The 13,366-nt window shown below is 38.4% G+C and overlaps 1 long non-coding RNA gene across 28 annotated transcripts in view; it reads right to left on the reverse strand.

Annotated features, from left to right (window-relative positions):
• LOC106041948 (uncharacterized) overlaps positions 1-13,366 on the reverse strand; it is a 275,268-nt gene that overhangs the window by 130,059 nt on the left and 131,843 nt on the right. For 26 of the 28 annotated variants that reach the window (XR_010833312.1, XR_010833311.1, XR_010833314.1 and 23 more), the window contains one exon: positions 4,926-5,021. The exons of the other annotated variants lie outside the window; for them this stretch is intronic. This is a non-coding gene — a long non-coding RNA (uncharacterized lncRNA). The remainder of the gene's footprint in view (positions 1-4,925; positions 5,022-13,366) is intronic. 28 annotated transcript variants of the gene reach the window in all.

Genomic DNA, 13,366 nt, shown 5'->3' on the forward strand with positions numbered 1-13,366 from the left:
GCAGCTGATACTCAATACGACACTTTTTGAAGAGAAGTATTAAATCACTGCATCTTCTGGGCACATCACCTTTCCAGTGCTAACTGTATTTCAAACTCTTGTTAAATACTGTAATTGCAGGGATTTTTAGTTTATTATTTTTAGTCATCTTGTGAATCGTCCGGACAGATCCAATATTTAACTAACAAGTAATACATACTAATGCAATACATACTAATACTCATGGAAACTAAGAATGTATTTTTTTTTCCGTTTTTTTTTTTCTTCTCCTCTGCAAATAAATACCTTTTCTTTCAAAAGACTGACTGTGTGCCATCCCCAGGCATAGTGTGCAGTTCCTTACCACACCCAGGAAAACCCGCATACTTTAAGTACCAGTGGTACAAGCTTTGTACCATCAGCACAAGTTGGCAGGTCTTCAGCACCTTTGGATTTTATTTTATTCATTTTTAGCACCTTTGTATATAGTTTGCTGCATTCTCTAATGAGCAACAAAACCACAATCAGACAGTTAAAAGTTTCTTGTAAAATTCTGCTGATATATTTATAACAGACTCACAAAGCTATAAATTAGAGTAAAAAAAAATGCTGAAACCAAAGGCCCAGCTGCAAAGTTGCTGTGGCTCTGGTGCCTGATCAATACACAGTAGTACAGTATTTTGTGAAGACAGCACGTAATAAGAAAAACGGGCACAATAGAGCAGAAGTCTACCCAAGGAATCTGTATTCCCAAAGCACTGACAAAGCCACTAGATACCATTCTATCTGTGTTATTGTCAACTCCATCCCCATAAATACCAACATTCTTATTTGCCCATGATGAAGAAATTTTGAATCAAACAAAGATAAATAAAGAGGAAATCTATCCAAGTAAAATTTCCAACACAAATTTCTATATTAGCTTTCAGAAATCTAACTACCTGCCAAAATCTTCGTAATTTCCAACCTTTATCTTAAACTGTCTTGAGGCAAGACATGTTTTATTACAGTATAAGCAAACATGCATCCAAATCACAGCAGATAAACTACTGAATACTACCCCTTCTGTTCTGTGTCCTCAGCTAGTCAGCCATGGACTGAAATAAAGCATGAAGACTCTCCAAAAACAGTCAGAGCAATGAAAGGACTTTCTGACCTCACATCTAGAAGACAAAGGATCTTTGCCTCACTGATCCCTCTTTCTTTTTTTTTTTTCTATTTTTTTTTAAGTCAAAATTAAAGCCAGCTTTTTATGAGCCAGTGTCTTTTTGAGTCACGAACGGAGTAAAAAGGTTACTTACAGCCCTGGTGCAAGAAAGAACTATCCAATCACTGTTAAAACATCTCCTTTATCCCTACAGGATCAGAGTCAACAACCTATTTTTTATCCTTACAATTATGTAAAGACTGAAGCTTCCACTAACCTGAATATAAAGAATTCATTGGGTTGATTAAAAAAAAAATACTAGCAGGTGTAGGAACAAAACCCGTCCAAACACGAGCTGGTACACAGAGAGGTTCATCTGCTTTTATCTCACTTTAAGGGAGAGGGACAGCACATGGCTGGAGCCAGCTGGAGCCCTTGCCCTCATACCAGAGCAGCCAGGGTATTGTCAGAGGTGGCACCTGAGGGTTGCCTGTTATCCCCTAAGCTGCTGCTCAGCTGGAAGCCCCAGATGTCGCCTTGGTACGACGGCCACGCAGAAGTCAAAAACAGGCAGGCAAAGAAACAGGAGAATATGAGCTGTAGCGTGAACACACAGAGGCTTCACTTCTGGGAGATCAGGTGGCGACAGCACATTCTTTCTACCGCCACTGGAGGAGGGATAATTCTCAAGGGATTTTAGGAGGATTGTAGGATGCAGAGCCCTGTTAAGACCCCGGAGCAAGGCCCTGTGTCTACACCTACACAGACATGCCTCAGTATTATTTCTTGGGAAAATCCCACACCACATACAGAGTAAATTGAAAATTTTCCAGATGCATATGTGACAAATCAGTAATTTTTAATTTAATTTTTTTTTTTGGCCATGCAGTTCTACACTAGCCAAGATGTCCTACACCTGCAGAGTACGACTCCTCCGTGTGGTTATTGGCATGATCCGATTGCACGGCCTGGAAGTACTAGCATTACATTTCTCTGCAGATGGTCTGTTAAGCTCTTACAACACCTGGCTTTATGAGTGAGTATTTCTTTTATTTTGATATTGCTCCATACAGTCATCATGTCTATCTCTTAGGATGTTTTTCCCCACTTTCTTGCTCCAGTAAAACCAGCTCAGGTTGTTAACCTGATCCTCATCCAACAGCTACATTGCTGCAACTGAAACAGCCACCTGCCTTCTCCCTTTGGCAACTGAATTGATGAATTGGCCACTGACATTGCAGAAGAACAATAGGGACAACCCCCTGTATATGCTTGTGGACTGCATATAGTCAAGACAACAAGAAGGTTTTTTTTTTTTAATATTTCCTTGTATCTCAGTGAGGCCCCAAATATCATGAGAAACGTACCTATTCAAATAGGTCACTACTTCTTTAGGAGTGAGACATTCCAGGAAAACTTGGTTAAAAACTTCAGTACTTAATCAAAGACCTAAATAGCAATGCCCTTATCTTATGCTTGGCTAAAGAATTCCTTCAGGAATCTGCTGTTATATTGCAATTCCAAATGGAGGAACAAAACAAAGCAGCCTACATAAATTGTCTACTAGAAACACTAGAGTTAAAAATATGACCAGGAATAACACTGCATTTGAAAAATAACTGTGAAGTTTGGCTTATTAAAATCAAGTGTGTTAGCCACAACCACAAAGGAAGAGTCTGGATTTTCATAATAAAATTTCTATTCCATTAAAAAATATATATATTTTCCATTTTAAAAACAATTGATTTGTCTCTTTTTAAAAGAAAATGCAAGAATCAATTAAGTGTTAAGGAAATTAAGATAAAATAAAACGAAAGAAAACAAGATGAAATGTTAACAGACACACTCTGCCATTTCAGAGTTTAGGCTTTTCTTGTAGATAATTAATATGCCTGCACTATTTAATTGAAACATCATGCATCCTGCCACATGTTGTTCCTTTGCCAGTCACCACATATGGACTACACTTTTATGGGAGGACAAAAATGACAAATGCATTTTTAAGTGAGGATGGATATATAGTATTGAGGAATTAGTATGGTCACTTTAATTAAAAGCATGGACATATGATGTGTTTATGTTGCACAAGAGGATTACGAAACAGACACTAAGATAAATGTTTGCATTCTCAGTTTTTATACTTTGTCAGACTGCATATATAAACTCTAATTCCAGTAAAATACATCATAAAGTCTTGCAACCATCATGACAAACAGTCTTTTAAGTGGCTTAGTAATTCCACCATTATCTCTCAAGTTTAACTTCCCCATTAGTGGTGCTGCAATCTGATAAATGAGGGTAGCAAAATGAGTCAAAAATTTCAGTTCAGCTTATTCTAAATAAAAATTGAGACCTAATTAAAAGAAAGAAAGAAAGAAAGAAAGAAAGAAAGAAAGAAAGAAAGAAAGAAAGAAAGAAAGAAAGAAAGAAAGAAAGAAAGAAAGGAAAGAGAGAGAGAGAGAGAGAGAGAGAAGTCCCAGGACTGCTTTCCAGTAATTACATCTGAAGAATAAAAGTACTACATTTTTGTTTTTATCTCAGAACCCTTTTACCCTTTTGACTAATTACAGTGTTTTTTTCAACTGTAGATTAGAAATATAGACTCTTGTCTTGGTGTACAGCTACCTCAAGGCTACCTCCCTGCCAACATATATTCAGTAGCGCAACTTGACCCTGTTTGCTCATGAGGGGGACTGATAGGACTGATAGAAAATGTGTTTCTGCCTTTGATATTCCACGCAATACAAGCTATTTGCAAAATGTGGTTGGTTAATGATAAACCATCTTTCAGAAAGCTCTATGGCATTCACTGTGTGAATACAGATTATATTAAAAAGGTACAAGCCAATGATCACATTTGACTTAGGGAGGGGAGGAGCTGGTGTTTGATAATAAATTTACGATAGAAAATCAGTGGTCTACTTTCTTCCTCTTTCCAGGAAATTTTGTCTGGACTTGCTAAGGATTTCTCTCTTCAATTTCATCAAATACCACCTTCTGTAACTGTGGATGAACCTTTCCCACAAGAAATTACCTCTGAAACTATGTTTAAAACAACATTCCATTGGTAACTGACCAGTTGTTGAACTTGATACGGACCTGAAATAGCTCACTAAAGTAGATAAAAATGACAAGAAAAGGCACAATGAATAAAAATAGAAAGTAGTGAGAAAGAGCATGTTCTGTGTATGCATAAAGGCAAAAACAAACAAACAAACCAGAAGATATAATCCTGTTGTCCTACAGTCATATGATGCTCAGAGAGAGACTGTTCTGTCATATGCCTAGAGAAGGAAGGCTCTGGGTTTGCTTGCAGCTTACGCTGTAGTGAAGGAAGACAGGAACAGTTAAACACACTTGGCAAATTTTTAAGGATCTGAGTATGTCCAGAGGGTTTCTAATTTTGCCTAGTAATTTTATAATAAACTGTAAAGAGCCTTTTATCTATGCTTTGTGTTCAGTAAAGTCATATCAAAGGAAAGAACAGATCATTTACACCCATTTGGAAGCTACTCACTGTATGCCTGGGCAAAAGATACTGTAGCACTACTAACCCCTCCCCCAAAACACCCTGTCATTATGAGGAAAGCTTGTATACATATAAAATAAAAGTCCAGCAAATCCACCAGCAGCTCTCTCTCCCCATGTTCATCTCTGATTGTTCAACGTATGCAGCCTCTAAAACCCCTATGCCAGTTGCTGTGGTTTGTGCTCCCAAGTGTCCACCCAGCCACTTCAGCTCTAGGTTACAGCAACATCTTTACATTGAAAAAATGAGATGCAACTGTGAGAAAGATACCTTTGAGAATTTGAGAAGCTGACTGATCAACCTTGTACTGCATCTGGACTCACACCGACGTCACTAAGCTCACAAGGTCCTCTTATCCATATTTATCTGAATAAAGAGGAAAAACCTACATCAGTAAGTCACTCAAACTTTACATGACAAAATGGGGTAGGGTTAATTTCAGATGAAAGCACATATATTAGTGAAATACCTGTGTAAAGAATTAAAAATATAATTATTTTTAATTTAGATCATAGAATATCCCAAGTTGGAAGGGACCCACGAGGATCATGGAGTCCAACGCATGGCTCCACACAGGACCACCATCAGACCATGTGTCTGAGAGCATTGTCCAAACTCTTCTTGAACTCAGGATCTATGCCATGACCGCTGCCCTGGGCAGCCTGTCCCAGTGCCTGACCACCCTGTCAGTGAAGACACTTTTCCTAACACCCCACCTGACCCTCCCCATCCCAGCCCCATACCGTTTCTGTGGGTCCTGTCGCTGTCCCCAGAGAGCAGAGCTCAGCGCCTGCCCCTCCGCTCCCCTCGTGAGGGAGCTGCAGGCCGCCATGAGGCCTCCCCTCGGCCTGCTCTGCTCTGGGCTGAGCAGACCACGTCACCTCAGCCGCTCCTCATACACCTTCCCTTCTAGGCCCTTCACCATCTTTGTTGCCCTCCTTTGGAGGCTCTCAAAGAGTTTTATGTCCTTTTATACTGTGGTGCCCGAAACTGCACACAGTGTCTGAGGTGAGGCCGTGCCAGCACAGAGCAGAGCGGGACAATCCCTTCCCTCAAGTGTCCGACAGTGCCGTGCCTGGTGCACCCTGGGGTACGGTTGGCCCTCCTGGCTGCCAGGGCACACTGATGACTTAGATAGCAAGTATTCATGTAATTTAAAAATGTAAATAAGCATTATACTAAAGACACATAAAATAAACCAAATTAAATCTCAGTAACTATTACGATAATCAACTATGGTTTCCCTGTAATTATTGCTTTGAATTCTAAAATATAAATTACAGTGGTTTTGAAAATTAAGAATGAACTATGACCAGAAGCATTTGTTAAATATTTCACAAAGTTTCAGGAAACGGTATGACATTTCCCTAAATGCCAAATAAAACCAATTGTGACTGTGTATACCCAGAAAGAAAGGCCTGTAGCGTTTAGAAACCAACAACCATAGCAATAAAACAAGCCCTTCTAAAATAGCAACAACTTAAACTGTGAGCTTTTTTGGCACAGAGCACATGAGAAAAAATGAAGCTCCAGCCATGCTAACAGTGTTAAGTTTTCACAATTTGGAAATGTAGTCATCAGTTCTGCTGAAAAACAGCCACCAAATCAGGCTGTGCAGAACAGAGCCTTTGTTGCACTCGATGTGCACTGACAAAAGCCTAATTCTTCACATTGTTAGAAAGACTGACTGCCTCAGAACAAACCACCACTATTCCAACTTGTCAGAACAAGCTTGGAGAAAACTAGATAAGAGCACTTGAGTGATCTGCACACTGAGACAACTGAACTGGAAGTGAAGTTACATACACGAATGAGCTATTGTGTGGTGCAGCTTTAATTGTCTCAAACAATTCCTGAGACTTGTTTGTAGCAATGATACTGCATTTACTAAAGGTCTTATTTGATGGACATTTCAGGGCATAAAGCTTACATGCTAGTGGTCTTTAACAAATAGTACGCTGGGCAACACATGATATGTATTTCACATAAGGTATGAAAATATTTTCTGAAATATGCAAGCTTATTTGAATTTAGTTTAATTTCAGTGCAGTAATTTATGATTTTAAATAACTATGCCACACAATAATTCCTGTACAGCACATCATATTCAGGAATGGCTACAGATGGAGCTTTCCTGTACATAAAATAGATCATTAAGAATTGCATCTGTTCTACCAGCCAGATGATCTTGCACTGTAATTCTTATGTTGCACTAATAATTATCAGATTAGCATTTAACTGTTCTTACCCAACAGTTGGTATAAACTAGGGCACATGCAGCCCTTGAGAGTTGAGCGAGCAACAGTCTAAGCATTGTTGTTACTGAATGTAACACATGAAAACTACAGTCTTGTAGTTTCACTGGGATGTCAAATAAACTTTGACATGAAAGAGAAAGCTGTGTCCACATAACAAGGAGCTATCTTTCTACCTCTGGAGCCCTGGCTGGAAGAGGCTGCCAGGGAAAGTGTTAGTTCCTTGAAGTGTAAGATAAGGTTGGTGATATTTATATATGGGACACAAAAAGAAGGGAAATGGAGGAACTGTATTCATGCTGATGTTGAAATTAAGATTTAGAAATAAAGTATAATGACACGTATGTGGTCAGCCAACAGTAGCATCCCAGGTAAGTGTAAGTGGCAATGATCATACTTCATCCATAGCTATAATGAAAGAGCACCTTTAGGAAAAGACAACCTCAATTTAATATTAAAAGATTTCTTTGTCTTGTCCGTACTGTAAAAGCATAATCAACTGAGATATACTGTAGTTCTAGTTCTAATGTTTATAACATTCGACGGAATATTCATAATATTTGCATAAACGGCAAAGAAAATGACACAACTTTCCTCTGAGGTTCTGCAAGCCACAGGAGGTAACATCAGAACGTAAAAAGTACCAGCTGAAAACTACACTGAGAGCTGTTTAACATTTATTTTGGACATCATGGCAAGTGTATCACCCCTGCTGTTCACTTTAAAGGTTTAGTGTAAGGGGAACTAGCAAAATACATGTGCGGGAGGGTGTACTTCAGATGCTTGGAAAGTATAGCTAAATAAAAGCTTTTATTGTTGTTTTTATGTCTAAAGAATAGGTTTGTTTTTTGTTTGTACTCAGAAACTGTAACATTAAATTATTTTACAATTATTGAAAACATTTTTAAGATGGAAAATAGGTCAGGGAGTGCATTAGCAATACTACAACCAAACTTGTAAACCCAGATGCTTCTTTAAAACTATTAGAAAACTTATTATTGTATGCATCTCAAGACTTTCTCATACCTGTGACCTTTTGCTTATTTGCACAAATATATTCACATTTCCTGTGATGGTGTTTGACTGCTCTAACCCTCTGAGATGGGTTTTTTCTATAACTCGGGTATCTCCCCTATGAACAGTTTTCTTGTCTTTTGAGGGGGACAGCTTTCCAGTAAGAGGGCTCCAAAAGACGCAATCAGAAACACTAATACTAAATAAATATGCTCTTTTTGGTATTTTCTATAGTTCATTCACTTCAGTATGAATAATGGGTGTCTAATCCAATACAATATTTTCTGATATTAAATCATTACCAATTCTTTACTTTTCAGCAAGCATTAGCTTAATTAGCTTTTTATTATGTGTATATATATAACTATGGTTCATATTTATCGGAATAATAGATATGATCTCTACCGTCTGGGTAATAACACATAGAACTGGATCAAATAATAGCTTTTGAAATAATTCAGCGCATCAGCACTTCCATACCAACAAGCACTTTGTGCTTATTTTCATGCTTGGAAATAGAGTAGGAATGTCACATGGTCATGTAACTTCTGTAAATAAATGCATAATACTGTATTATGACCAAATGTGCAAAAAGTCCCACACACAGAAGGGTGAAATAATCAAATCTGCAACAAAATTCATTTGGTGTTTGGCATTTTTACCCCAGCCTTAGGAGATAACATCACTTTCATAAAGGTCTGTTGGGTTTCTTTGTATGTTCTTGGGGAACTCACATTTTAGCTATGAAGGGGTAATTTCCTTACATGGCATTTCTCAGTGCTCGCCTTACATGGTAGATTGATGACATAAATGCTGGGAGAACAGCATGATTAGGCGAGAACATGCTTTTCTCATTATAGATATTTTCACAGCATTTTAGATGACATTTTTAAGGGTAATACTCTTCATATGTTGAAGATGATATTCATAGATGAGGTGTGCTTTACAGAGATCCAGTTGCAATAATACAAGTTGAAGCTGGAGTATGTATCTGAATGTTTAAAGTGAATCTTTATCCAAATTTAATACCAATGTGATTTCAAAAAAAGATCATTCTTTAAATTCTCATCTTATGTTTCATGCCAATTTCCTTTTGTGATTATAATTTGCTCTTATTGTGGGAATGTAGTAACTGACAGCTTATTCATGAATTAGGCCCTGCATACTGTTTGCGACAGCTGTAGACTTGAATCATCCCCTGTGTGAGCAAAACAGAAATTTCCTAGACATGCATCAAGCTACGTTCAACCTAAATGTGAGCGAGATGACTGTTAAAACTATAGCCCCCAAGCCTTTGGCAAATGTAAATCTTGTCATGTGAAATTCAATGTAGATCTTAATGCATGGCTACTGAGCTACTGTGCTTTGTTCAGAACTAAATTTAAGTATCAGAGAAAAAAATTATAATCACAAAGCCTTAAGGGGAAAAGAGAGAACACAAGAATAATGCTTTTCCTTTTTTTCTTAATGTAGTGGTAGTGAAGAATCTTTCCATATAAAGATACTTCCCCCCCCCCCCCCCCCCCCCCTTTAAATTTCAAGGCCAAATTTATTCCTTATGTTATTCAACTGATCTTGTTGTTTTTCCAGCTCTTATAGTCTTAACTGTCATTGTTAGCACTTACCACCTTAGGAAAAAAAAATCCAGGAAAACGTTGTCTCCGTTCATATGTGAAGTGAATAAGCTTCGACAGGGGAGAAAAAAAAATCTACCTGAATTTAGTCATTGTGAACAAAACACTCAGAGATCAAAAAACCTACTGTAAGGTAGATTGGAAAAGTGTTCATGCATAAGAAGCCCAGGTCAACTTTCTGAAGAAAGCTTGAAGGTTTCCAGGACATCACTCAAACCTGAGGTACAGTATACGGTATAAACTTCTATTGCTTTGTGGCTATATTAAAGGAGGAAAAAACTTTGTAAAAGTTTACTAAGGCTGAAAAAGTGTCAGTGCTTTTATATGAAAACTTCCTCTTTGTTCCAATAGAGAGAGAGATGTGTACTTTAACACTATTCCCAGCAAGCAGACAGACATTTCCTTTAAGCAGTCATTACTCTTAGGTGCTGTAGTGAACTATGTGCTATGTAGTTTTCCAATATTCTCAGTTTTCAAAACTCTAATTCATTTGTTCAGAACAACAATAATTTAATTTCTAGATGCACTGAATTAATTCCCAAAGATTGCAGGGAAAAAGTAATAAAAACCTGACAAAAATTGTATTTCAGGTTTGTTTGGCATTTATGTACTTGAAAAAAAGTTTAAGATATAAATCTTTACTATCAATTACATTATGCCCATAGTTACCAAATGTAATAATAATTCTGCAAAATTATTTTCAGCCTGGCAAGTTCCAGTCACATGGGGAAACCTGGAAGCATAGCAAAGAGGCTAGGGATAACAACGTAAGAAACAAGAAGTGGAGGGAAACAGGAGATAAGGGCATAAGGAGTATAGTGATTTGAGATAAAAATTGGATTAAAGGATCCAAAAAACTGACTCTGCTGCTCATAGAAGACCTTGTCTGGGTACATCCACTTTGTGGATAGCATAGCTTCAAATTAGGCAACATGTAGAAATCCTATAAAAATTCACTCAACCACACTAAATCTATACTACCTGTAACTGTGCTCCAAATCTATTTCTGTCAAAGCTCAAGAATTGCTATTTTTAGAGCTGGAAAGCAGTCACAGTGTACAACTGGAGTCAGGTGATGTTTGAGTTCGACCCCTTTCAAACCATAGCATTTGGCCTTTGTTTCTGGAATGGCTGAGCTGAAATCCAGGATGGAGAGAACTCACACTGGATTTAGAGCTGAACTTTTGGGGTGTTGGGCTTAGGTAGTTTGTAAGCTGGTATCAAGGATCACAGAATGGTGTTACTGTTTTCACTACTGCCATCGTAAGGCTAATTAAGACTTTGTTTGTTTGTTTGTTTGTTTTAAATCTCTCTGAATGTAAAAGCATGGACATACATAGTTATACTTATGGGAGCTGAGAGGATTAAAGCCTAGGAACTGTCACACTGAAATACAGACCTGGACTGCCTTGAGTAAAAAAAGAACTCCGTTAACCGACAACTCCATCACCCCATCAGACAGTGTGGCAGGGACATTTCCCCTTCACACTTTTGCAGGATGCTGTATCACCTTCAGACCCAAGGAACATCACTAGTAAGTTTTTCTGGTTCATTGTTTTCAGGCTACCAAAGCATGTTCACTATCTGAGAATACACATGGAAACTCTTGTCTCAGTTTTCTGCTTAAAAATGCACCAATGCTATGGTTTATATAAGACTGGGATTAAGACAGCTGCATAAAACAGCAATACATCCATCAGAAACTGAAATTAAGCCTCTTTGAATATCTTAAGCAGAAAGGAAGTGGGTCACTCAATTATCTATATGCTTAAAATTAGGCATTTAACTTATTTCAGCTTACATCAAGTTCTTTAAATCATTCATGGGAATTCACAGATCATTCAAGCTAAATATCTGAATTAATGAGAACTAGGCAACTACAGACCTACATTGCTTAATAAACAGGTTTTGATTTAATGACCAAAGATGCATCAAACTTTTTAAGGACACGTTTGAATTATCAGAGCTTTGAGGAGAAAGGATGAAAACATAATGTGCTTTTGTTTTGCTCTGACCTGTGTGGGGTGGGAAGGGAAGGGAAGATTTTTCAAACAAGTATTAGTAACCACCTCAATAACTGATTTAGATCATGCATTGTTTGGAAATAGGCTGCTCTCATAAATATTTGCAAAGGCAAGTACTTAAATATATAATTTTTGCAGAAGACATTAATTTTTAGCTTTTTACAAAAAGAATATTTTGGGAAATGTCTAATGAGGATACTGTCCAAAGAGTACAAGTGATGTTGCATTCTGGTTTTGGTTTCATTTCACCATAAAAGAAGCCAGCTGCTGATGCTAGATGTGGATGGGCTTTGATCATCACTAAAATATGGGAGAAGACCCTTTTCTACATTTCTTTCTAGTCCCACACCTCATGGCCACAGTGGCCAAAATCCAGAGCACCTCACGTGTCCAACCAAACTGCAGGGTGGGAAGAAGGACAGAGCACACGAGGTGCAACTCTGCAGACATGGAACATTTCTCTAGAACATGCCATGTCTCAGCAACCATCAGCTTTGCTTTCCTTCCCCAACACATCCACATCCCTATGTTTTAACACACAAAAACACTGTTCATTCTGAGCAATCTGGTGCAGTGGAAGGTGTGCTTGCCCATGGCACAGGGTGCGGAGCTGGATGATCTTTAAGGCCCCTTCCAACCCAAACCATTCTAGGATTGTATGAATACAGGCCAGCCTCCTCCCACCACAAAAATAAATTTCACTTACACACTTGGAAAGCACTGGGAATTCCTCTGAGGATAACAACTGCCTTGGAGGCCTGTCCTGAAGTTGGTTCCAGTTTGGGCATTTACTTATACCTTACACCTGCTAAATAGCAAAATCCGAAACCGAGCAAAATTCTAAAGAAATGAGAACCAAGAGTGCAAAGGGGAGGTATTTTCCGCACAGATTGGGAAGTATTTTTTCAGTATGATTAGGAAATATGTTTTTCTTTACACACGACTTAAGGGAAACATCATTTAGAAAACATAAGCTGTTTGATTCCTACATTAAAAAGAAGCATCTGAAATATAATACACGTGGAGAAAAAGTGATAAAATTACTAGTGATATAGAAGACCTTCCTTATGGGAAGCAACTGACTTGTTTATCCCGATGGAAGCAAACTGAGATGTGACAAGATGACTCTATACATAATGTAAAAATGTTTTTGCTTGTATACAAATATCAACGCTGGGAGTACCAGATCTTGACAGAAGGTCAAATGGATATAGAGATTAGACATGAGTTCATATAGATTTGAACATCAGAGGTTTAGCCTTACCAACAAAAAAAAAAAAGGCATCGCCAAGAAGCAAGCCCGTTTCAGGACAGTTTGATAATCTGGCGAGGGACTGAATGGAAGGATAGGGGGATAGGGTTGCATGCTGGAGCTACATATTTAAGCTGATAGTATGAGACCCCAGCCCTGCAGTTTTTAGTATACCCTGTGAGGGTGGTGACAAGATGGTTCAAAAGGACGTTTGTATTAGACTTGTATTCCCTCTTGCTTCAGTGATCCACTGATCATAGCAGCTTCCAGCAGCTATTCTTTCCATCACCTTCTCTCCCCCACACTTTCCCCAAGGTGACATATTAGCTAACGTCAGGGGCATTTTTCTGAGGTAACGTAGTTATAGCTAGAAATAGAAACAGGATGCTTTGGCTGATATAAAAAATCTCTGACGCTTGTGTTATGCTTGGCTCAAGCACTTGCAGACTGCCAGATTGCAGCCAGGAAGGCATTTCCCCACAGTTCTGCCCGGCCGAGGAGCCTGGGCTGCGGCCCCCCCCTGCTAGTGCAG

This window comes from Anser cygnoides, chromosome 8 (genome assembly GCF_040182565.1).
Source record: "Anser cygnoides isolate HZ-2024a breed goose chromosome 8, Taihu_goose_T2T_genome, whole genome shotgun sequence".
Classification (NCBI taxonomy): Eukaryota; Metazoa; Chordata; class Aves; order Anseriformes; family Anatidae; genus Anser; species Anser cygnoides.